This window comes from Phalacrocorax aristotelis, chromosome W (assembly GCF_949628215.1).
Source record: "Phalacrocorax aristotelis chromosome W, bGulAri2.1, whole genome shotgun sequence".
Classification (NCBI taxonomy): Eukaryota; Metazoa; Chordata; class Aves; order Suliformes; family Phalacrocoracidae; genus Phalacrocorax; species Phalacrocorax aristotelis.
In genome coordinates this window covers 23,245,262-23,268,110 of record NC_134310.1, presented here as the reverse complement: position 1 = coordinate 23,268,110, position 22,849 = coordinate 23,245,262, and the positions used below count along the sequence as shown (strand labels likewise).

General features: G+C 47.4%; 2 long non-coding RNA genes across 2 annotated transcripts; one reads left to right on the top strand and one right to left on the bottom strand.

Annotated features, from left to right (window-relative positions):
* Positions 1 to 1,431: 1,431 nt before the first annotated feature.
* On the top strand, positions 1,432 to 19,512 carry LOC142049593 (uncharacterized). The gene is made up of 3 exons (XR_012657769.1): positions 1,432 to 1,625; positions 17,983 to 18,101; positions 18,395 to 19,512. It is a non-coding gene; the product is annotated as an uncharacterized LOC142049593 (long non-coding RNA).
* On the bottom strand, positions 14,697 to 20,883 carry LOC142049592 (uncharacterized). Its single transcript, XR_012657768.1, has 4 exons — positions 20,735 to 20,883; positions 20,256 to 20,574; positions 18,943 to 18,991; positions 14,697 to 18,073 (listed from the first exon to the last, which is right to left on the bottom strand). It is a non-coding gene; the product is annotated as an uncharacterized LOC142049592 (long non-coding RNA).
* Positions 20,884 to 22,849: the final 1,966 nt, after the last annotated feature.

Genomic DNA, 22,849 nt, shown 5'->3' with positions numbered 1-22,849 from the left:
AGGAGATAGTTCACGCAGTAGGCCTTGGGCCAGTCTGGGCAGGACAAGATGTAAAGAATGTGCTCTACACGGCAGCCGGGGAGAATGGTCCTACCTGGAGCCTCTGGCAGAAAGCACCAGGGGAGACTCGATGTTCACCCCTAGGGTTTTGGAGTCGGGGATACAGAGGGTCCGAAGCCCGCTATACTCCAACTGAAAAAGAGATATTGGCAGCACACAAAGGGGTCCGAGCTGCTTCAGAAGTGGTTGGTACTGAGGCACAGCTGCTCCTGGCACCCCGGCTGCCAGTGCTGGATGTTCAAAGGAAACGTCCCCTCTACACACCATGCAACTGATGCTATGTGGAGTAAATGGGTTGCACTGATCACACAACGGATTCGAGTAGGAAACCCCAGTCGCCCAGGAATCTTGGAAGTGATCATGGACTGGCCAGAAGGCAAAGGTTTTGGATTATCACCAGAGGAGGAGTTGACACGTGCTGAAGAAGCCACACTGTATAACAAACTGCCAGAAAATGAGAAGCAATATGCCCTGTTCACTGATGGGTCTTGTCGCCTTGTGGGAAAGCACCACAGATGGAAGGCTGCTGTATGGAGTCCTGTATGACATGTCACAGAAACCGCTGAAGGAGAAGTTGAATCAAGCCAGTTTGCAGAAGTAAAGGCCACCCAGCTGGCGTTAGACGTTGCCGAACAGGAAAAGTGGCCAGTGCTCTATCTTTATACTGACTCCTGGATGGTGGCAAATGCCCTGTGGGGCTGGTTACAGCAGTGGAAGCAGAACAACTGGCAGTGCAGAGGTAAACCCATCTGGGCTGCCACATTGTGGCAAGATATTGCTGCCTGGGTAGAGAACCTGGCTGTGAAAGTACGTCAAGTTGATGCTCACACCCCCAAAAGACAGGCCACTAAAGAACATGAAAACAACCAGCAAGTGGATCAGGCTGCTAAGATTGAAGTGGCTGAGGTGGATCTGGACTGGCAACATAAGGGTGAATTATTTCTAGCTCGGTGGGCCCATGACACCGCAGGCCATCAAGGAAGAGATGCAACATACAGATGGGCTCGTGAGCAAGGGGTGGACTTGAACATGGACGCTATTGCACAGGTTATCCATGAATGTGAAACATGCGCTGCAATCATGTAAGCAAAGCGGGTAAAGCCTATGTGGCATGGTGTGGAGTAAGTGAACGTGGCCTCCCGTGGTCTCATCGCCCTTATTGGATGCAAGCCGTGGGATAGAAAAACAACCCACAGAAAAACACAGAACTGAGGCCTTGATATGCTGGACAGAAGGTCAGGGGCACAGCTGGAGCAGCGAAGCAGGAGAGCGCGCTTATCTATGTTTATACCATATGTGGAACTAGTGTGATAGAACACATTCAGAGGCGGAGAGAAGGGAAAAATACTAGCTCAGGAGGCAGACTATTAAGGCTTCTCTTTTGTTAATAACGGCTTCGGCTTTGCTTGTGCATGGATACGGAGTCCGTGTCGTGAATCGCCACAAATGGTGCCCTGTGTGAGGAGCGACAAATTGACCTAATAGGTGACCTGGTGGCGATCCCCACAGGACTGAAGTGCTGCTGAAAGGAAGCAGGAGCCAGCTGGTATCCCTCATTGAGTGAGGTGAGCTGTGGGGAACTATGGGTAATAATATATCGTCTGAGGAGAAGTCAGTACTGAGCCTAATGGAGGGACTCCTATGAAAGCACAAAGTTGATATTGACCCGTAGTCATTAAAGAGAATTTTGAAGTGGGTATCAATAAACTGAGGGGGTCAATGCCGTTAACATTTTTAACTCTGAAACTTGGGACGAAGCAGGAGTTAAATTGTGGGATAGAGCAACAAGGTCGGATAAAAATGCGGCAGAGCTCTTAACTCCCTGGAGACAAATATTAGAGCTTATGCACAAGCAGGAAGCTAGTTACCGAGATGCCGGAGAGTGTGAGTCCGCCGCTCTATCCACTGTCCCCCCAATGCCAGCTAAATCCGAGGTCCCAGGAAAAACGAAAGGCACCCGATGTAAGACTCAAGTTTACCTAGGGTCCTCGAACAGCGATGATGACCCTGATTACCCGTTCGATCCTGGACCCATTGACCCAGAGAAAGAACCTGATTTGTACCCCTAAGACCCACATGATCAAGGGCAAGCGATCCGTAAAGAGGCATTAGCCGCTGGGAATCATGAGCTGGCCACAAAGATCGTAGCCCCTGTCATCTATGTTCCCAATCAACAACCGAGATGGGAAGGACTTAACTTTTCCATTATTAAGGAAATGCGACAAGGAGTGATAGAATATGGACTGGGATCCCCATATTCAAGGAACGCGTTGGGGTCAATCATGAAATCTTTTACCCTGGTGTCTCATGATTGTCTACAACCCTGCAAGGGCTATTTGTTTTACCCGGCGTTATTGATTCAGATTACTCTGGTGAAATCAAAATTATGGCCTAGACTCTCCCACTCCACCTTTGTTGCTGTACGCTTCTATGGGAGAACTTATCTTGGGCCGCATATCTCCGGGACACAGGGCTCTACCCACCCTGGGGACAGTGATGCACAGACATCAATATGATGGATACAAAATGTCCGTTTATTTAACTGCATCACACGCTTATATAGCTCTTGCGCTTCCTGTTCCTGCCACTCCTATGGGGAGGAGTCTATCTTTCCGTCACAGCCCGTGATCTTCTGGTCGATGATCCCTGTCTATTCCCCTACATCTCCCCCTCCCCATGCTGCTAAAAGTTCTACAAAGCTACTTGCGTAAGCGGATACATATTGCGGTCACGTCTATGTTCATGTAACTCTTGCAGGCGCTCTCTGATTTGTCTTATAACACAGCATAACAATGGCAGCCCACAAGTAACCATGGTTACTACACACAACAAGATCCCCCCAATTATTACTATCCAATCCCAATTCATATCTCTCTTTTGCCGCCCTTTCCCAGTGTCGCTCTCGTTGCAATATTGCTTGCGATCTTGTCAAGGAGCTCATTTCTTTTCCCAATGGCACGGCTAGCATGAGGATCCATGTCAGCAGACCCTGCAAAGAGACAACTCAGAAAGGGATTATTCATTGTACATCCTTGCACAGTTCTGCTTTCACACACTTTGCAGGCACCCATTCTCTGCGCCCTTCATTCTCAACCACAGCGTAGCCCCTCCCCAGGCATCTCAGTTTCCATCCTCTCTCCCATTGCTCACTGCCTGGGAACCTTACTTGCACCTGTGGATAGCGCTCGCCTGCTTGAGCTTTGCCAAAGTGCTTCTCCACTGCTGTAACTTGCTCCTGCCCGCGTATAACATGATTAAGCGAATATAGTGCACGCATTAAAATAGTTTGCTGAGCTGCTACGGGTATAGCTCCCTTATACCCCTCCCCCTCCCCAAGCTGTATTATTTTTGCTTTCAAGGTGCGATGAGCACGTTCAAGTATTGCCTGCCCCATGCTATTGTAAGCAATGCCATGTTTTAATACAATATTCCAAGCTTTACACCATTCTTCGGTACTTCGAGCCCGAAAGCACAGTCCATTGTCTGTTTTTATCTCGGTGGGCTTTCCAAGCCACGCCATTACCATGGTCCAATGCGCGGTCAAGTGCATTGCGGTCCGCTTCCGATGTTGAGTAGCCATGATGACTCCACTATATGTATCAATTGTAATTGCCAGGTGCCGTCCGGGGGCCAACTGTGGACATTCAGTAAAGTCAGTCTGCCAGATAGCATTTGCTTCCAGTCCTCGAGGGTTGACTCCTGCCTCCCACAATGGCGAGTGCTGACAGTAAGGACAGGTGGCTACCACTTCTCTTGCTGCTCTTATTGAGATGCCACACTCCTTTGCCAAGGCTTTAGCACCCAGGTGCAGTTGGTCATGCAGTTTCTTCGCCTCTGTCAATGTCCAGACTCCCGCGGCTGCCTCATCAGCCATGCGATTCCCCTCAATCAGTGGTCCAGACCTTGTCTGATGACTGCGAATGTGAATTACTGTCACAGTTGCTCCTCGCTGCGATAAAGCAACCTCTAGCATCAAGGCAATTTCCGTGTGTGGTACACCCTCTCGTTTCATGGACGTGACTAATTTATACACGTATAAGGAGTCTGTGCACACATTTATATGCTGATCTATATCCTTTCGCAGGGCCATCTCTAGCGCTTTCGCTTCTAGCCACTGCACACTTTTACCCTGCTCCTCATACGTCTGGTGCATCCAACTATTCTCTTCTTTCCACACTACCGCCGCTCTGTTCGTCTTCGAGGAAGCGTCTGTGAAATATGTTGGTCCTGGGTGAGGGGTATCCAAAACTCTACTATCCACACTTAAATCCACCACTTTGGCTGTCTCGGCCCACCTCTGTATCGTGCCTGTGACGATTTTCCCTGGGTATGAGTATACCGCCAATTGTATATCCTCTTCACTCTCTACCACCTTCCGCCATTTCTCCCCATTCCACGGCACTGTCAGCTTATCTGGCTCCTTCTCAAAGATTCCCTTGCTTTCCCGTCGCAGACGCCAAATCATTCCCCCGGCTACCTTGACTTTTGTGGAGAATGCATCCTTGGGAACCTTCTGATATACCCATCGCAGTGGTTTTTCTTCCCCCGCCCGTATTTGATATAGCAATCCTAATCCTCCACCGGCGGTCAGAATCCAACCTGCAATTAATTCCTCCTGAGGGTCCCACCGCCATACTCCTTCCTTTTGCATTCGACGTTCTATCATCTGCAACTGCTGGACTGCCCCGGCATCTAAACTCCTGGGCTCCCATGGGTCGGTCCCTTTCAGCAACGCATAGAAAGGTTGCATCTCCTCACCGGTGACGCCGCACGAACGTCCGCAACCACTGCAGTGCTCCTACCAGCTACTGTACATGGTGTAAATTTTTAACCTTAGGTGTAAGTTTAATAGGCTGAGCTTGTATGCAATCCCCTTCTATTCTAGCACCCAGAAATCCACACACTGGTCCTCGCTGTACCTTTGCCTCAGCTACCTGGAGGCCCTGTCCCGCAAGGCCCCTTTGGGTGTCTGAAAAGACTTGTTCACATAACACCTCGGTGGGCGCAGCTATGAGGACGTCATCCATGTAGTGGATCATGTAGAGTCTCTCCTGATACTGCTGCCTTACTTGCTGCAATGCAGAAGCCACGTACCTCTGGCAGATCGCTGGAGAATTTTTCATCCCCTGCGGAAGTACTGCCCACTGCCATCTACTACCTGGTTCTGCACGGTTCACCGCGGGCAGAGTAAAGGCAAATCTCTTTCTATCATCTGGATGTAGCAGAATGCTGAAGAAGCAGTCTTTGATATCTAAAACAATGACTTGCCATCCTTTCGGGACAGCACTCAGATCTGGTAGGCCGGGTTGGAGAGGCCCCATGTCCTCCATTTGCTGATTTACTGCTCTAAGGTCATGCAGCATCCTCCACTGGTTTTTATCTTTCTTTTTTACAGCAAATATAGGGGTGTTCCAGGGGCTCATCGAGGGCTCTAGGTGCCCTGCTTCATGCTCTCGTTTTACTATAGCTCTTACAGCCTCTGTTTTCTCCGTTGTCAGGGGCCACTGCTCCACCCAGACGGGCTGTTCGGTTTTCCACACTAACTTGTGCTGACGAAGCCCCTCTGAGGCAGTGGCCCTTATGCTAAATTTTTCAACCCGATCCCCATCTGGGCAAGGGCATCCCGCCCCAACAAGGGGCTTGCTACCCCATCTGCTACTAGTATGGTCACTACGGCCGTGAGGAGCTTCCCTGCCTCCTCGTCCAGGACTTCGAGTTTCACAGGGCAAGTACTAGTCCTTGGTTGTTGTTCTCCTCCCACCCCTATGATACGTTTTCCCATGGCGAGGGGCCAAGTTGGTGGCCACCGTTCGAGTGGCATCACTGTGACATCTGCCCCGGTATCCACTAATATTCCCAGGCATATCCGTGCCGGGCAACTCGGCTCTTGCGGGGTAATCATCACCGCCGCCATGGGTCTCTCGTCACAGCCTATGACCAAGGCCACGCGGGGGCTGTAACCTGCAAATCTTGCTGGTTCTGCTCCCCTGCCTGAAGGTTCACTCCCCCTTGGCCTGCTACGGTGGGCCAAGCTCCTGGCACTGGCACCATGATGGGGGCCATTTGACTCACAGGAGGCGCGAATCCCCCTCGCTTCGCCCTCCTTTGGCCGTTTCCCGGCTTTGTGGTTGGACAATCTCTTGCCAGGTGTCCTGGCTTCCCACACACCCAGCACCTCCCTACTGGGCGCGCTCCTCCTCCATTACGTCCTCCCCTTTCCGCTAGCGGGCACCCAGCTTTAAAGTGCCCTTGCCGTCCACACAAGTGACATCTCGGCCCCACCCCGGCCGCTTGCACCAGCACCCTTTCTTCGCTTCCACAGTCAGGGTTCTGGCAGATGTGCGCTCCCACACCGCCATGCTGATTCAACGCCTCCTGGCACAAGACATGCCTGATGGTTTGACCCAATGATGCCCCCACGGCCAGGGTGCGGAGGACATCTTGTGTTTGTGGATTTGCTTGACTTGGGAGGCAATCCATAAGGACTGCCTCCTTGGCTGCTGGTGGCAATTCTGATTCTATAATAGCCTTCTGCAACCTGTCACAAAACGTTGTAAATGGCTCTGCTAGTCCTTGCTGTATCTTTTGCCAAGGTTCCGCTTTTTTTTCATACCTGCCCACTTCGCTATATGCTCTGCGGGAACTCTCCGTTACCGCTTGCAGCTCCCTGCCCCTTAATTCTGCTGCTTGTAACTGCGGGGTTTCCAGTCCTTGACTTCTGCCAGTGAGCCGGTCAAGGGTGGTCCCTCTCAGCGGGTGGCCCGGAACCGCCGCCACTTGCTGTACGAGGGCATGGCAGGCACTGTGCATTGCCTCCTTCCAAAGTATGTACATTGTGGGAGCCAATATTGCTTTCGCCAACTGCCTAGCATCAGAGGGGGTCAACGGCGCTGCATGCGCAGCATCTAGTAGCAATCCTACCCCTTCGTCTTTTAGCCCCTTTTCCCTAATTTCTCGCCATAAACTCTGCACTAGCTTGGCATCTATCGGCGTCCACTCCACCCCTCCTCCTGGAGCTAGTCGGACAGGGAAGATCCCGGGCATCTCTATCCTTACTCCATCGAGGCTACAATCTCTAGCTATCAGCCGCCAGTTAGGTAACTCGACTGACTGTCGCTGGGGCGCACCCTTCGTTAAGGGTCCTGTCTGCCGCCGAGTTACTTCCCCTAGTGCGCGCATAGCCTGCTGCAGCTGCCGCAGCACGTCCTCCGCGGACCCCTCCGGAGCTGCAGCGCTCCGGCCCTCCCCTTTTGGCGGTCCCTCTCCTCCCTCCTTCTGATTGGTCCTCCGAGTCCCTGCTGCCTTATGCCTCTTTTTTGCGCGCTGCAGGCAATCTGCCCCGTCTTCCCACATGTGGGCATCGGTTTCTCCCCCAACTTCTGATTCGCTGCTACTCGAGCTTGATCTATACCCATCCTGTCCTCCCCTCCAGGCACCCCAATCCTCCTCGTCGTCCGACTCCCATCTCAAGGGTTGCCCCGGGAGCCAGTCTCGAGGGTCGGGCAGAGGGCGGCGCCGCTGCCGACGCTGATCATCTTTCTCCTTCCGCTCCGTCACTCCCGCTGCGTCCGCCGCCACGTCACCCTCCCCGCGCGCAGGTACCCGCGCCTGTGCCAAATCGTCCCAGGGGTATGCAGGGGGGGCATTCCAAAGGTCCTGCTGGCTCAACAGGGAACACAGCCGCTTCCCGATCCGACTCTTTGGGAGCCTCAGACTGAGAAGTTGGCCAGGCTACTCCGTCTGAACTCCCCGCTTCTTCCCCATCCCCCGCGATGCTTGCCCCTGTCTGCGTCCCCACTGCCGATCCTGGGTCTATTTCCGGGCTACTGTCGCCTGTAGCACCGTGCAGGCACAGCCGCGCCTGCCGCCACGTCTCCTGATCCTCCCGAGCTTTCAATAGCAATCGGTGTATCTTTTCCCCAGAGCTGTATGTACTGGGTTTTTCCCATCATAGCCCTTTCGGCTAACTCCTCTTTAATTCTCGCCCAATTATCCTTATTAAATATGTCTGCGGGACTCCGTATGAGCCCCTGCGTAATCATCCATTGGATGGCCTTTGAGGTAGGCGCCTTCGAAATCGAAGTTCCCTATTCCTTCCCCAATCCCTTCAGTACCTTTACGACTGATTCTATGGCGCGCCCGCCGACCTGCGGCTCCCCGTCCCGCCCCTGCGTGCCTCAAGCTATCTTTTCCCCCCGGCGAACTTGCCATGCCGCCCCGCCGATCACGTCGGGGTCACCACTTGTGGCTGTACGCTTCTATGGGAGAACTTATCTTGGGCCGCATATCTCCGGGACACAGGGCTCTACCCACCCTGGGGACAGTGATGCACAGACATCAATATGATGGATACAAAATGTCCGTTTATTTAGCTGCGTCACACGCTTATATAGCTCTTGCGCTTCCTGTTGCTGCCACTCCTATGGGGAGGAGTCTATCTTTCCGTCACAGCCCGTGATCTTCCGGTCGCCGATCCCTGTCTATTCCCCTACACACCTTGAACTATTGTGCAAGGCTCACGAATAGCCCAGTTAGTCTACTTTAATGCCCACCCCCCACAAACCACTAACACAGTACGAGGGTGTCAAGGCTTTGCATCAACAGGAGCCCCGCATATTTTGTGGGCCCAAACAGTGAGTGCCACGCGCCCCATGCTGCACTGTACCCTGACGACGAAAGACAAGAAATCTATCCGATTAGCCGGTGTTCTTGACACTGGTGCTGATGTCACCGTCATCTCTAAAGAACTGTGGCCCAAAGACTGGCCTCTGGTGCAACTTGGGGAAGCTTTAACTGGAATTGGCGGGAATGCTTTACCTTTGCAGAGTGAAAACATGATATTAATCGAAGGGCCCGACAAACATGTAGCGTCGGTGCGCCCGTTTGTATTAGCAACACCAATTACATTATGGGGACGGGACTGTATGAGTCAGTGGGGAGTGCAAATTGGGTCAAATTTATCCTGAGGGCCACTGCGGCGCAAGCCACCTTAGAATTGACATGGGCAACACAAACTCCGGTATGGGTGGAACAGTGGCCCCTGCCTGTTGTCAAATTGCGCCATTTACACAAATTAGTTGACGAACAATTACATGCAGGACACACAGTACCTACCACTAGTCCATGGAATTCACCTGTGTTTGTCATTCAGAAGAAAAGTGGTAAATGGCGTCTCTTACATGACCTAAGGAAAATTAATGCTGTAATGGAGGATATGGGTGCACTACAACCAGGCATGCCGTCACCTGCCATGATCCCCCGCAATTGGCATCTTACTATTATTGATTTAAAAGATTGTTTCTTTACAACTCCTTTGCATCCTAACGATGCCCCTAAATTTGCGTTTTCAGTCCCTTCCATTAATATTAGTGAGCCCCACAAACGCTATCATTGGGTAGTGTTGCCACAAGGCATGAAAAAATAGCCCTATGATATGTCAATGGTTTGTAGCGAAAGCCCTATTCCCAGTATGTGAACAATTTGCTGAAGCACTTATCTATCACTATATGGATGATAGCCTTATAGCCGCAGAATCTGATGAATATATGTAAATGACCTTAGCGTTTGCATCCCACCAAATAAAGCAGGCCAGTCTGCAAATAGCACCAGAGAAGATTCAACAGGTGAGCCCATGGCTTGTCTATGTTTATACCATATACGGAGCTAATGTGATACAACATATTCAGAGGCGGAGACAATGGAAAAATACTAGGTCTTGAAGCAGACTATATTAAGGCTGATCTTTTGTAAATAAACGGCTTCACTTGTGCATGAATACGGAGTCCATGTCGTGAATCGCCAGTCATCCATTTTCCTAGGCGAAATACAATATCTTCTTTGAAGGGGTACCTTTCTCTCACACCTGACAGGACTCGCCTCCAGAGGCTGAGTGCTTGTGTTCCTTTTCCAATTCCTTTGTCAATGCCTCCTTCCCTAGAGAGGGATCCCAGCTGTTTGGCTTCTTTTCCCTCTAATTCCAGACTACTGGCCCCGTTATCCCAGCATCGGAGCAGCCAGGTGATAATGTGCTCACCTGAACGATGGCCGAAATCTTTCCGCATATCCCGCAACTCACTCAAGGATAGGGATCGGGTAGTTTCAGTTTCTTGTATGAGTTCCTCCTCTTCCTCCTCCTCTTCTTGTGATGGCCCTGCTTCTTCATCATCTCTTTCTAAACGAGTTGACTTTCTCTTCCAAGATTTATTCTTGTGCATAGGGGCGACTGATACTGGCACGGGTTGGTCCTCTGATTCAGCTGCAATGCTTGTCACTGGGGTTAGAGTAGCTGCAGTGCCTGTCGTGGGGGTTTGAGTGGCTGCAGTGCTTGTCGCTTTCCTTGTCTTTGTCTTTTTAGATCCAGAGGCCTTCTCTTCCCCTTGGTGTTACTGAAGAGTGTTAAACAGGGCTCGATAGGCATGGGCCAGGCCCCAGCACATTGCAGTGATTTGTATTTCTCTGGGATTGCCAGGGTGACAACATACTTCCTCCAAATATTCTACTAATTTTTCAGGATTCTGCACTTGTTCAGGGGTGAAGTTCCACAACACTGGAGGTGCCCACCATCCTAGGCATTTGCCCATACTATCCCACATACCCTGCCACGCATAGCTATCGATCCTTGGGGCAGATCTCTGGATGATATTCTTTAATTACTTATTAACCATGACAGGGAGCAACTGGAATGCGTCGAGCTCTGCCTTGGAGTGGAAGGAGAACAAGTTGAGAGCTTGTGCATAAAAATTAAGGGGCAGGCAAATATGGGCAACACTGTTATGGGCATTTCCTACAGGCCACCTGATCAGGAAGAGGTAGTTGATGAAGCCTTCTACAGACAGCTGGAAGTAGCCTCACAATCACAGGCCCTGGTTCTCGTGGGGGACTTCAACCACCCTGATATTTGCTGGAAAAGCAACACAGCGAGCCATGCATGATCCAGAAGGTTCCTGCAGAGCATCAAGGACAACTTTTTGATGCAGGTGGTGGAGGAGATAGAAGGATGCTGTATGGAGTCCTATACAGTAAGTCACACAAACTGCTGAAGCAGAAGGTGTATCGAGCAAGTTTGCAGAGGTAAAGGCCATCCAGCTGGCCTTAGACATTGCTGAATGGGAAAAGTAGCCAGCGCTCTATCTCTATACTGACTCCTGGATGGTGGCAAATGCCTTGTGGGGCTGGTTACAGCAATGGAAGCAGAGCAACTGGCAGTGCAGAGGCAAATCCATCTGGGCTGCCACATTGTGGCAAGATATTGCTGCCCGGGTAGAGAACCTGGTTGTAAAGGTACGTCATGTGGATGCTCATGTCCCCAAGAGTCGGGCCACTGAAGAACATCGAAACAACCAGCAGGTGGATCAGGCTGCTAAGATTGAAGTGGCTGAGGTGGATCTGGACTGGCAACATAAGGGTGAACTATTTCTAGCTTGGTGGGCCCTTGACACCTCAGGCCATCAAGGGAGAGATGCAACATACAGGTGGGCTCGTGATCGAGGGGTGGACTTGACCATGGATGCTATTGCACAGATTATCCATGAATGTGAAACATGCGCTGCAATCAAGCAAGTGGAGCGGGTAAAGCCTCTGTGGTATGGGGGTCGATGGCTGAAATACAAATATGGGGAGGCCTGGCAAATTGACTATATTACACTGCCACAAACTCACCAAGGCAAGCACCATGTGCTTACAGTGGTGGAAGCCATCACTGGCTGGCTGGAAACATATCCCGTGCCCCATGCCACCCCCTGGAACACTATCCTGGGTCTCAGAAAACAAGTCCTGTGGCGACATGGCACCCCAGAGAGAATTGAGTCAGACAACGGGACTCATTTCCGAAATATCCTCATAGACACCTGGGTCAAAGAGAACAGCACTGATTGGGTGTATCACATCCCTTATTATGCACCAGCCTCTGGGAAAATCGAATGATATAATGGACTATTAAAGACTACACTGAGAGCAATGGGGGTTGGAACATATGAACACTGGGATACGCATTTAGCAAAAGCCATCTGATTAGTCAACACAAGGGGATCTGTCAATCAAGATGGCCCTGCCCAATCAGAACCTTCTACATACTGTGGAAGGGGATAGAGTCCCTGTAGTGCACGTGAAAAATATGCTGTGGAAAACAGTCTGGGTTATTCCTGCCTCAGGCAAAGGCAAACCCATTCGTGGGATTGCTTTTGCTCGAGGACCTGGTTGCACTTGGTGGGTGATGCGGGAGGATGGAGGATTCCAGTGTGTACCTCAAGGGGATTTGATTTTGGGTGAAATCAGCCAATGAACTGAATGGTACATTGTTAATTGCTATATAATGTTTTTTGTCATCACTACTATGATTGCTATATGCCATATCAATGGTATCATGGTGGGAACCTCAAAATAATGAAAAAAAACTTTCATTGAACCAAGCAAAGTGCAGCGGTGATAAAACAAGGATTAACAGTGCAGTGGTGATGGAATGAGGACTGACTTCAGCATGCAACAATCCAACACCACACACCCCACCTCTCTGAAAGAATCATACAGTAGATGGAACCCAAAGTCATGGACTAAATGAACTCAATGGACATTTCACAGACATTTTACAGGGGTGGTCCATAGACTAGGGGAATGATAAATGAAGTCTGTATACTCTGTTAAAGGATGAGAAGGCGGGTATGGGTTACTGAAATTTTATTGGATAGTATGGGACCTGAGCATGATGTAAATGATATGGAATAAGGGGTGGATACTGTCATGGTTTTATCTGGGATAGAGTTAATATTCTTCACTCTAGCTGGCATAGTGCTGTGCTTTGGACTTAGTATGACAACAATGTTGATAACACACAGATGTTTTGGCTGTTGCTGGGTAGTGCTTGTACTAGTCAAGGACTTTTCCACCTTCCTATGCTCTACCGGGTGCACAAGAAGCCAGGAGGAGAGGGGGCACAGCTAAGAGAGCGGATTCAAGCTGGCCAAAGGGATATTCCCTATCATGTAACGTTATGCCCAGTATGTTACCTGGGAGGAGCTGGCCGGGGGAGGGAAGCAGCAGCCGTGGCTCGGGGACCGGCACTGTCGGTCGGTGGGTGGTGAGCAGTTGTAGCATTTGTTTTTCTGTTTTTTTCCCTTTTTCCCTTTTCCTTTTTATTATATTATCATTCTTGTTAATATAATAATCATTATTATAATTATTATTTCATTTTAGTTGTTAGACTGTTCTTATCTCAACTCACAAGTTTTTTTGTGCTTTTGCTCTTCTGAATCTCTCCCCCCCTTCCTACGGGGTTTGGGGGCGTGAGCGAGTGGCTGCGTGGTGTTTAGTTGCCAACTGAGGCTGAACCATGACACTCCCTCACATCAAGAGCAACTCTCCCACCTCGCCTTGCTGGCATGACTTTCCTGGAAAGCCTGTAGCCAGCCATGACCACATTCCAGTCATGTGAGCGATCCCACCATGTCTTTGTGACCGCAATCAGATCATGGCCCTGCGACTGCACACAGACCTCTGGTTCCTCCTGTTTATTCCCCATGCTGCATGCGTTGGTGTACAGGCATTTCAGAAAGGTGCTTGAGCATACAGGTTTCCCTGGAGGGGTGCATGAGGACACACTATAGCCATGTAAACCCTTGCAGTGGTTGGTCTCCTGGTTATCATCTCATGAGGCAGCAAAGGCACCTTTGCCACTGCTCTGGTTGGCCTGTCTTGTTCCCCTGTTGGATGTGATGGCATTAGCATTGCCACTTTGGTCCCCACCCCCCAAGACCCTCAGTTTAAAGCCCTCCTCAACCTAGTTGGCCAGCCTGCTGCCAAAGATTCCCTTGCCCCTTCCAGACAGGTGGAGTCCGTCCCTCCCTAGCAGGCTGTGGTTGCTGAAGAATGTCACATTGTCATAAAAGCCAAAACCCTCATGTCGGCACCAGCCATGTATCCAGGAGTTGATTTGTATTATTCGCCTATTTCTAGTGGCTCATTTTTCTCCAGTGCATAAGATGGAGGAGAAGATAACTTGGGCACCAATATTTTTCACTCCCTCCCCCAGGGCTTTAAAGTCTTCCTTAGTTCTGCCCAGGCTCTGGCTTGCAGACAATAAATAAATCAAATTTATTTGATCATTGTTGCTTCCTTCCCTCCCCTCTCTTTTAGAAACTCAAAGTGGTTCCTGTCATTGCTAGCAATGTACCCCAGACAAACTCAGTGTCATGTGGTGGGAGGCACAAAGATAAGTTGTTAAGTTTTAGAGGCAGATCACACATCCCCTTCCAGAGGTGAGTCACACCATATTTATTTGCAAAGTAAGCTGGTTCATGTGACTGAATCTGGGTCCTCTTGGCAGAAAGAGGAAGTCTTCTCCACATCTACCTTCCCCGTCTCCTGCCCCCCAGCTGCTTCTGACTGAACTAGACAGGCTGTGTTTTCTGTCCTAGAGGGCTGAGTTGTAGTACTTTGCACCACTGCTGCGTTCATTGCAAAGATGACCGTGCTTTAATAGGAGAGGAAGTGATCCCTGTGTAGAGTTGCTGTGTCGGTGTGGGTTTATAAAGCAAGCTGAGGTCTCTTGGGAGGAGAGGCACAACAGAAATGTAAGATCACAATAATTATCACCATTAAACACACACAGCAAGAAAATTAATATTTTCTACCATATAATAAAATCAGTCTTTTGTGGTGGAGTGTTGCAGCACATCTTTACAAAGAACATTGCAATAATCAGTTTATTAGACATTCACAGGAGCAAATGGATAATGAAGGGACAGAGGGGGAGACTTTCTTTTGTCTCTTGCTTTGTTGGGAGGAGGGAAAGGCGGGGGAGGGGGGAAGGGAGATAAGAAAGAGCTGTCCTCTTACTGCAGTAGTTCTCCATTTATTAAAAAGGAAAATGTCTGGAATTTGTGGTGAAAAGATGCCTGTTTCCATATTCATCCTGAAGTACAGAGGGGCTGACTGTAGCTGTCTTCTGTGTTTCCCCAGGACAATAAAAGAGAGCAAGTTTCCTCCCCCCACCTGCATTGATTGGCAAAGCACAGGAAAGGTGGGAGCACAGAGGGGAGATGCAATGGCTTCCCTGGCTGGTACCTCCTGAGCCCTGCACGCAGCTACATGGAAGCTGAGGGAATTAGACTCTTTCTGCCAGCTTCAGCAGGCTTTGTGGTGGGCCCTACAAAAACACCTCAGAGCAGTCTTGGGGCTTATTAGGCAAATGCATAGCTGAAAGTAAAAAAAAAAAGAAAAAATGTTTCTCTCTTCCTACGCTCAAATTTCCAAACTTGAGATATTATTCCTTTACCTTATATTGTAAATTATGACTGACAACACATGTAAGAATATGAGAAATAATAAATTAAAAATAAAAGATCACCCTAACATCAAAACTTGCTGATAAAATAGCATTTTAAAAATAATTTTTTTCATGTATATGGATTAGCACACCAAGGAAATGGCAGATATTAGCTGATGATAAATGTGTATGAACATATAAATCTATGTGAGTAGCTGCTGAGTCACATCTGAAGGGCTTGCTCAGACTGGAAATTGTTCTGGTGATCTCTCACATAAATAAAACTATATAACTGAAAGCTGTCCAGGGTTGATTTAAATGTGCATTCATTATTTTTTTCCATTTTATGTTTTCTCTAACAGTAATCAGCACACAGAATGGTTTTAAATTGGGCAAGTTATTCTCTAGATAAAGAGTGTTTCAGTAATTCTTGTTACACTGAAGTAAAGCCTAAACATTCCCTGTGAAGAGAAGAGAAATAGGCTTGATGCACTGAATTAGTGTTTTGAAAAATAGAGAACTGGCTTTTAATGTCTTTATTTTTCTCCCAGTTTCTTTCTTGTGGTATGCTGAGCGCAAGGGGCTTGGTCTGGTCAAACACCTTGTCATGTGCTCAGACACCTCATCATGTGCATGTCAAATGCCTTATCAAGGCCAGTGATGATCCTGTTGAAAAGGAATGGTTTCACCAGTGGCTGCATAAAAGACAGAGGATTTGGTTTGCACAATGGGCAGGTATAACTTCAGATATATGCAATTTGTATCCATTCCTTTAATATTGTGAATTGTTCCTGCTAAGCTTGTTTTAGATTGTTTATTTATGAAGTGATTGTCACGATACTAGGGATGCAATTCTGCCGTCACTCTTCTCCTCTCAGGGTCGTCTCAGTCTGTGGATTGGGTGGGTGGGAAGAAACAAACCCTGAAGGCAAGAGTGTGCAGACCACAAACTCTGCCAGCTTCCTCGATATTGGCCCTGATGTGGCCAGTGCCCAGAAAAACCTCCTTGCCAGAAATACTGAAAGACCTATGACAAAAATGAATGAGACCCAGGTATGTCTTTCCTTTAATTCAATATTTTCAGTATTTGTGACCCTCAACAGAGCAGCATAGATGGAGCACAGCAGAAGGGCAAAAAGACTTTTTTGAAGAAGGCAAAGGAGCAATAAGTCAGAGTGACAGTGGATGCCATTTCTCTGCTCCTGTGGAGGACAGGACTGCTCTCCAATCTCTGCTCCTCATCAGCCAATGGCAGACTTCATTGGTAGGAAATTGCCAAAACAATTCCAGTGCTTCTCATATGCACCTGGATGGGGTGGCAATTAACACAGGTCTGTTCCTGCCCCTGTTGTGTACTGTCTTATTTACTGTAAAAGCTGTGTAATTGGTTTCCACCTAACATTGAGATCTTAACTGGTGGTTCATCTTATCTCTGAAGCACTTGTGAGGGTTGCAGCAATATGGATATTAGACATTTCAAAGCAGTGCTTTTTTCTGCTTACCTACATACTCTGAGATATCTGCTTTCAGATTTAAAGTCTCATTGGAACACAGCTTTATCTGACATGTTTTGCTGCAAATCATAGAATCACAGAATTGTTAAGGTTGGAAAAGACCCTTAAGATCATCGAGTCCAACCACCAACCTATCACTGCCAAGGTCACCAATAAACCATATCCTCAAGCACCACGTCTACCCTTCTTTTAAATACCTCCAGGGATGGAGACTCCACCACCTCCCTGGGCGGCCTGTTCCAATGCCTGACAACCCTTTCGGTGAAGAAGTTTTCCCTAATATCCAACCTAAACTTCCCCTGGCGCAGCTTGAGGCCATTTCCTCTCGTCCTATTGCTTGTTACTAGGGAGAAGAGACCGACCCCCGCCTCACTACCACCTCCTTTCAGGTAGTTGTAGAGAGCGAGAAGGTCTCCCCTCAGCCTGCTCTTCTCCAGACTAAACAACCCCAGCTCCCTCAGCCGCTCCTCATAAGACTTGTTCTCTAGACCCTTCACCAACTTCACCAACTTCGTTGCCCTTCTTTGGACATGCTCCAGCACCTTGATGTCCTTCTTGTAGTGAGGGGCCCAAAACTGAACACAGTACTGCAAATTCTTTTTAACTCAGTTGCTTCTGAAGAGAGAGATGGTTGTCTCATGCAGCCCTGCAAAACCTGGGACTTGAGGCCATGCCGCTTATTTATTTTGAACACTTGGTTATTCAGAAGTGAAGGAGGCTGGGTGCATAGGGAGTCCTGAATTTTATGTGAGGCTTCCTTGTTTTCTAGGCTATAGGCGCTGTGGGATTACAAACCTGGATCAGTCCTTGAGATAAGGTTGATTCAAGCCACTTTTTTTTCCTTTCTACATAACAAGAAGTCAAGAAAATCAATAGATCAAAGCAGTTGGTGCCCCAAAACTGCAGGATAGGCATTTCAGATGTTTTACTTTGAACTGGGGACAGCTTGGGTGGGACTCATCTCTCAAGCACACTGCTGCTCCAAACCAGCCATGGTTGATGGATCCCCTCTGACTCCATGTCATATCAGCACAGATACAAGTGGTCCGTAGTATCTTTACACCCGGTGCCCACTGCTGAATTTGTTCCTGGGTTATAGTGGGGAGAGAGGTGATGCCACCTTTTAATCCAGGTGTTGCCTTCATCCAGGTGTTCCTATCTGCTGGCAGCTCCCTCCCTGAACCAACCTGATGGGCCTCTGCTTCTCATCAAAGGACACTTCTTCCCATAAAGCTCAGTTCTGCTCTCAAAGAAATGTTAACAAATAGGTAAGAGCGTACATATTTTTAAAGTTGTAAAATCATGAAAGTAGTAAAAAATATGACATCTGAAGTGTACATGCAACTGCTTCTGTCACCTCCCCGTGTGATCCCTGTCCGATTGCCTGGACACTTACAAAGGTGCAAAGTAAGATGTACTGTCAGGTTACTACACTAGTTTTGGAAGTGACTGGATGTGATGGAAGCGATTGGAAGTTACTAGATGACTTCCCATCTTAACTTATAGGAATTCTGTGCTATTCATCCTATTTGCTGGTTAATATATTTTTTTTTACTCCCAGGTTTCCCATGACACTTTGAGGAAGGTCCCTGTAAACTTCTGCAAGGCACTCTCATTATTATCCTCATATCTTATTTACCTCCCCTTTTCCATAGTATCTATAAAAGCCCAGCAATGCTCAGGCTACTTATTCGCTACGAGTGTTCCTACCCTGTTGAAAAACAGTATTGGACAAGGTGACAGCAGAGCTCAATCTTCATATGTATGAAAGCTGGTGGTATCTGAAGTCTGGATAGGCAAAATTAATCTACCAAATTTTTCTTATTCCAGCTTCCACGAAAATAATATTTTTTTAAAAATCATGGTTCTCTTGCTCAGAAAATGTATTTGATTTTAAGAATGAGGTGCTGTCAGAGGTAGAGGTGTCCCAGAAAACTTGATGCTGAAGCAAAGTGATAAATTGGAAAGGAGTAAGTCACCTGGTTCAATGGAAGGCACCCAGCAGCGCCAGAAGGCTTAAACATGAAATGGCTGAGCTGAAGCAAACAAAACCACACTGAAACTGGAAAATTTATCTGAAAATTTATGCATGGAAAATGCTGTATTTACCTTCAAAAGTGAATAACCTGGAAAATCTGGCATGCCAGTTTTTGGACTGCTGGAATTATAATTAAAACAATAGAAAAGCATTAAAGATCACAATGTAGTCTAATTAGCACAGTTTCTTCAAACAAAAATGGTGCCTCCTTAATCTCCTAGAATGTACTAATAAATGAATAGGGGATAAAATTTATTTGGACTTCTGATAGCTTTTAGTATAGTCCACCAAGTAAAGCTACAAAAGAAACACAGTGGCCAAGTACACAGAGGAAAAACTCTCCTGCTTTGGAAACTCACTAAGGGACATAAAAGGAGAAGAAGCTGTAAATTACTGAAATGGCAAAGTTTAACAGTGGGAACTTTTGATTGTGTTTTTAATAGAACAGGTTTCTGCTTTAAAAAAAAAGGCAAATTTATTTTAAACGCATTGTCTCACAGGAAGGTGTTGATTTAAATGAAATTTGCTATGGAAAAGGTCAAAATGAATCATATGAACTTTACAGATTTAATTATGTTGCAGTGTTTCATTATAACTAGAATTTCCTTTCGTGACATGAACATTTAATGTTACTATTTTACTTCTATTTACAATTTACTACAAAAGTCAAACTGCTGAAATTAAACATATCAAAACTTCTGTTCTGCATGAAATTGAATTTTTTTTTCTAGACAAAAGCTTTCAAACTACTGACATTTTCTTTAGGATGGTGCTTTATTTCATTGCATAATAAAAAAGATTGACCAAGTCCCACTCTAGAATTAGCATTCCCTAAGCTATTTGTTAAAATCAAAAAAGAAGTTGGGAAGTTGAGTTAGAGCTCTTGCAACAACCCTCATGTCAATGTTAATCAAGCACTGAAAAGATTTAGAGGAAATTTCCATGCTGAGACAAGAAAGATGAACACGGGGCATCAGTGTAGCAGGTGAAGCTCAGTGGTGCTATCTGAAACGTAAGGGGAGCAATGGTCTGTCCTATGCATACATTATTTTTCAGATGCTAAGGCCATGTCTACAGGGCACATCTGCAATGAGTATACTTATTTCAGTACCCAACAGAGCTCATTCATTGTGCTCGCAAATAGTGCTGTGTGGAGATATCAGTAATTAAGTGCAGATATTCAGAAAATAGACCCAGAGTATAATTTTCCAAAGCATATAAGTCACCTGGGAGTCATCGCTATGGACAAACAAATGAAGACCTTATCTCAGCAACAGCAACAGTCAGCAATGCTACCAGGGTGCAAAGGTCCATCATGTACAGACTGAAGAATAACATACAAGAGGCCACAGTGCAATTATATAAATCAAGCACATGCTCTCACCTGGAAGGCTGCGTTCAGTTCTCATCACTCCATCCCACAGATGTGACAGAAATGGTAAAAACTCAGGGACAACTTCAGAGACAAGGAAAGTCTAGAGGACTGGAAAAGCTTTCATAACATGAGCTGTGGAAAAGACCAGGAGCACTTATATATGTGTTTTGCCCTGCAACGAACATCCCAAGGTCAAAAGGATGCTGAGCTCTATCCCCTGAGTGAGCAGTGGCATTGAGATGCATGTGAACATGAGCCCATGTGAAGAATGTGTGTGACTCCAGCCTCAGGAAATGGCTTCAATTGAGCTTCTCAGTGCAGGCTGATCCTGCATGCAGAGCACAAAAGAGAAAGGGATACAGTGTAAGTATGTCAAATAATGAAAAGGAAAAGGTACATTAATAAAGCCATATTTAATTAAGCTAAAGATGTTGCATTAAAAATTAAATAATTGCTTTTCCACACATCACATAAACCAGATTACAGACTTTGCCACCATGCAGATCCGAGCCAGATTTAGCAGAGTTCAAAACAGAACTAGGAGCAGAGGTAGACTGCAGGAACATACAGTGGTAAAGTGATAAACAGTTTTCAGCAGAGCTCTGTAATTGTAAACAGTCTTGCATTAGGGTATATAGTCTTTCTGTAATGGGAGTTGGACAGAAAAATTAATTCAATTATCTTTAAGATTGAGTTTTGATTTTTTTTTAATGTAGTACTGAAAGTCTTTAGACTTTGTGGAATTCTGGAAATTGTGGAAATCACCTAGTTCATAGAGAATATTATACCTAATGTATAACTGCTAAATCAATTTAGAGAATGCCCTTGAGAGAATGATACCATCCAAAGAATTCTTCAAACATAGTTCTAAATTATATAAAAAAATATACTTTCTGATTTGAGCCCTGTAAGTGTTTTCTGTACAGGTAAGAATAAAGGTCGATAGTTTCTCTCTGAAACCAGTTTGATTGATACAAGTACTCTATAGAGAGGGCTTTAGCACATTCACATGTTCTGCGGGCAAGATCTCTCACATTACAACAGGAAAGGCTCCTAAAGCATTGGGGTTTTACCAAGGGGTTTTTCCCCACAGAAGTGTGAGGCAAATGTGTTGGAGCATGGCTGCAGAGGTCAGGAGTGGGCAAAGGACCTCAGAGGTGTGGGCCTCTGAGTGACTCTGGGGTGGGAGATGTGATGCCCCAGCCCCAGCCCAGGCCTAGCAGGGTGCGAGGCTGCCCCCCTCCTGTTGGCTCAGATATGTGCCATGAAACCTCGTCCTTTAGCTTTTTGAAGTGATTTCTAGACAACCTTTGTGGTCCCACCCCTGTAAAGAACATCATATTGCTTTTTTCTTGAGTTGAAACAACCACCAAAACCACAGTGGTTCTGTGTAGCTAAGCCAACCAACTTAACGCCAAGTTGAAAGGAGCTGTGGCAAAATAATACCCATGGGCCACTGGGAGGCTCCTTGCCCAGTTTGGTGACATTGCTTTTAGATTCACCTTTGATCTAACACCTGGGCAGCCCTACCTGTTTCTGAAAAAAGCACCTCTGATTCATTAATATCTTTTTAGCTAGTTGAAAGTCTTCCTGCATTTGTTTAAGTGAAATGAATTGGTCTGCAAATGACCAAATGTGTATGCCTTGTGCAAATTTAAAATCTGTAGACTGGCCTACAGCTGTCCCAAACCACTGCTTACCCATTTAATTTTCTCCTTATGGATTAGAAAAACTCCACAAACACTTGCTATGAAAAAGAAAATTGCATAATTTCTTCTACACTGTTGTATGCAATGGGCTTGCATGGCAAGGTTTTGGTAGTGGGGGGGCTGCAGGGGTGGCTTCTGTGAGAAGATGCCAGAAGCTTCCCCTGTGTCCGATAAAGCCAGTGCCAGCTGGCTACAAGAAGGACCCTCCACTGGACAAAGCTGAGCCCATAAGCGATGGCGGTAGCGCCTCTGGGATAACATATTTAAGTAGAGGAAAAAAACTGCTGTGCAAAAGCAGCCAGTGAGAGGAGTGAGAATATGTGAGAGAAACAACTCTGCAGACACCAAGGTCAGTGAAGGAAGAGGAGGAGGAGGTGCTCCAGGCACTGGAGCAGAGATTCCTCTGCAGCCTGTGGTGAAGACCATGGTGAGACAGGCTGTCATGAAGCCCATGGAGGTTAACAGTAGAACAGATATCCACCTGCAGCCCATGGAGGACCCCATGCCAGATCAGGTGAATGTGCCTGAAGGAGGCTGCATCCCCATGGAGAGCCCACACTAGAGCAGGCTCCTGGCAGGACCTGTGACCCAATGGAGAGAGGAGCCCATGCTGGAACAGGTTTGCTGGCAGGACCTGTGACCCCATGAAGGACCCATGCTGGAGCAGTCTGTTCCTGAAGGACTGCACCCGGTGGAAGGGACCCACACTGGAGCAGTTCAGGAAGAACTGCAGCCTGTGGGAAGAGCCCATGCTGGAGAAGTTCATGGAGGACTGTCTCCTGTGGGTAGGACCCCGCCCTGGAGCAGGGGAAGAGTGGGAGGAGTAAGGAGCAGCAGAGGCAACATGTGATGAACTGAACGTAATCCCCATTACCCACCCCCCTGTGCTGCTCA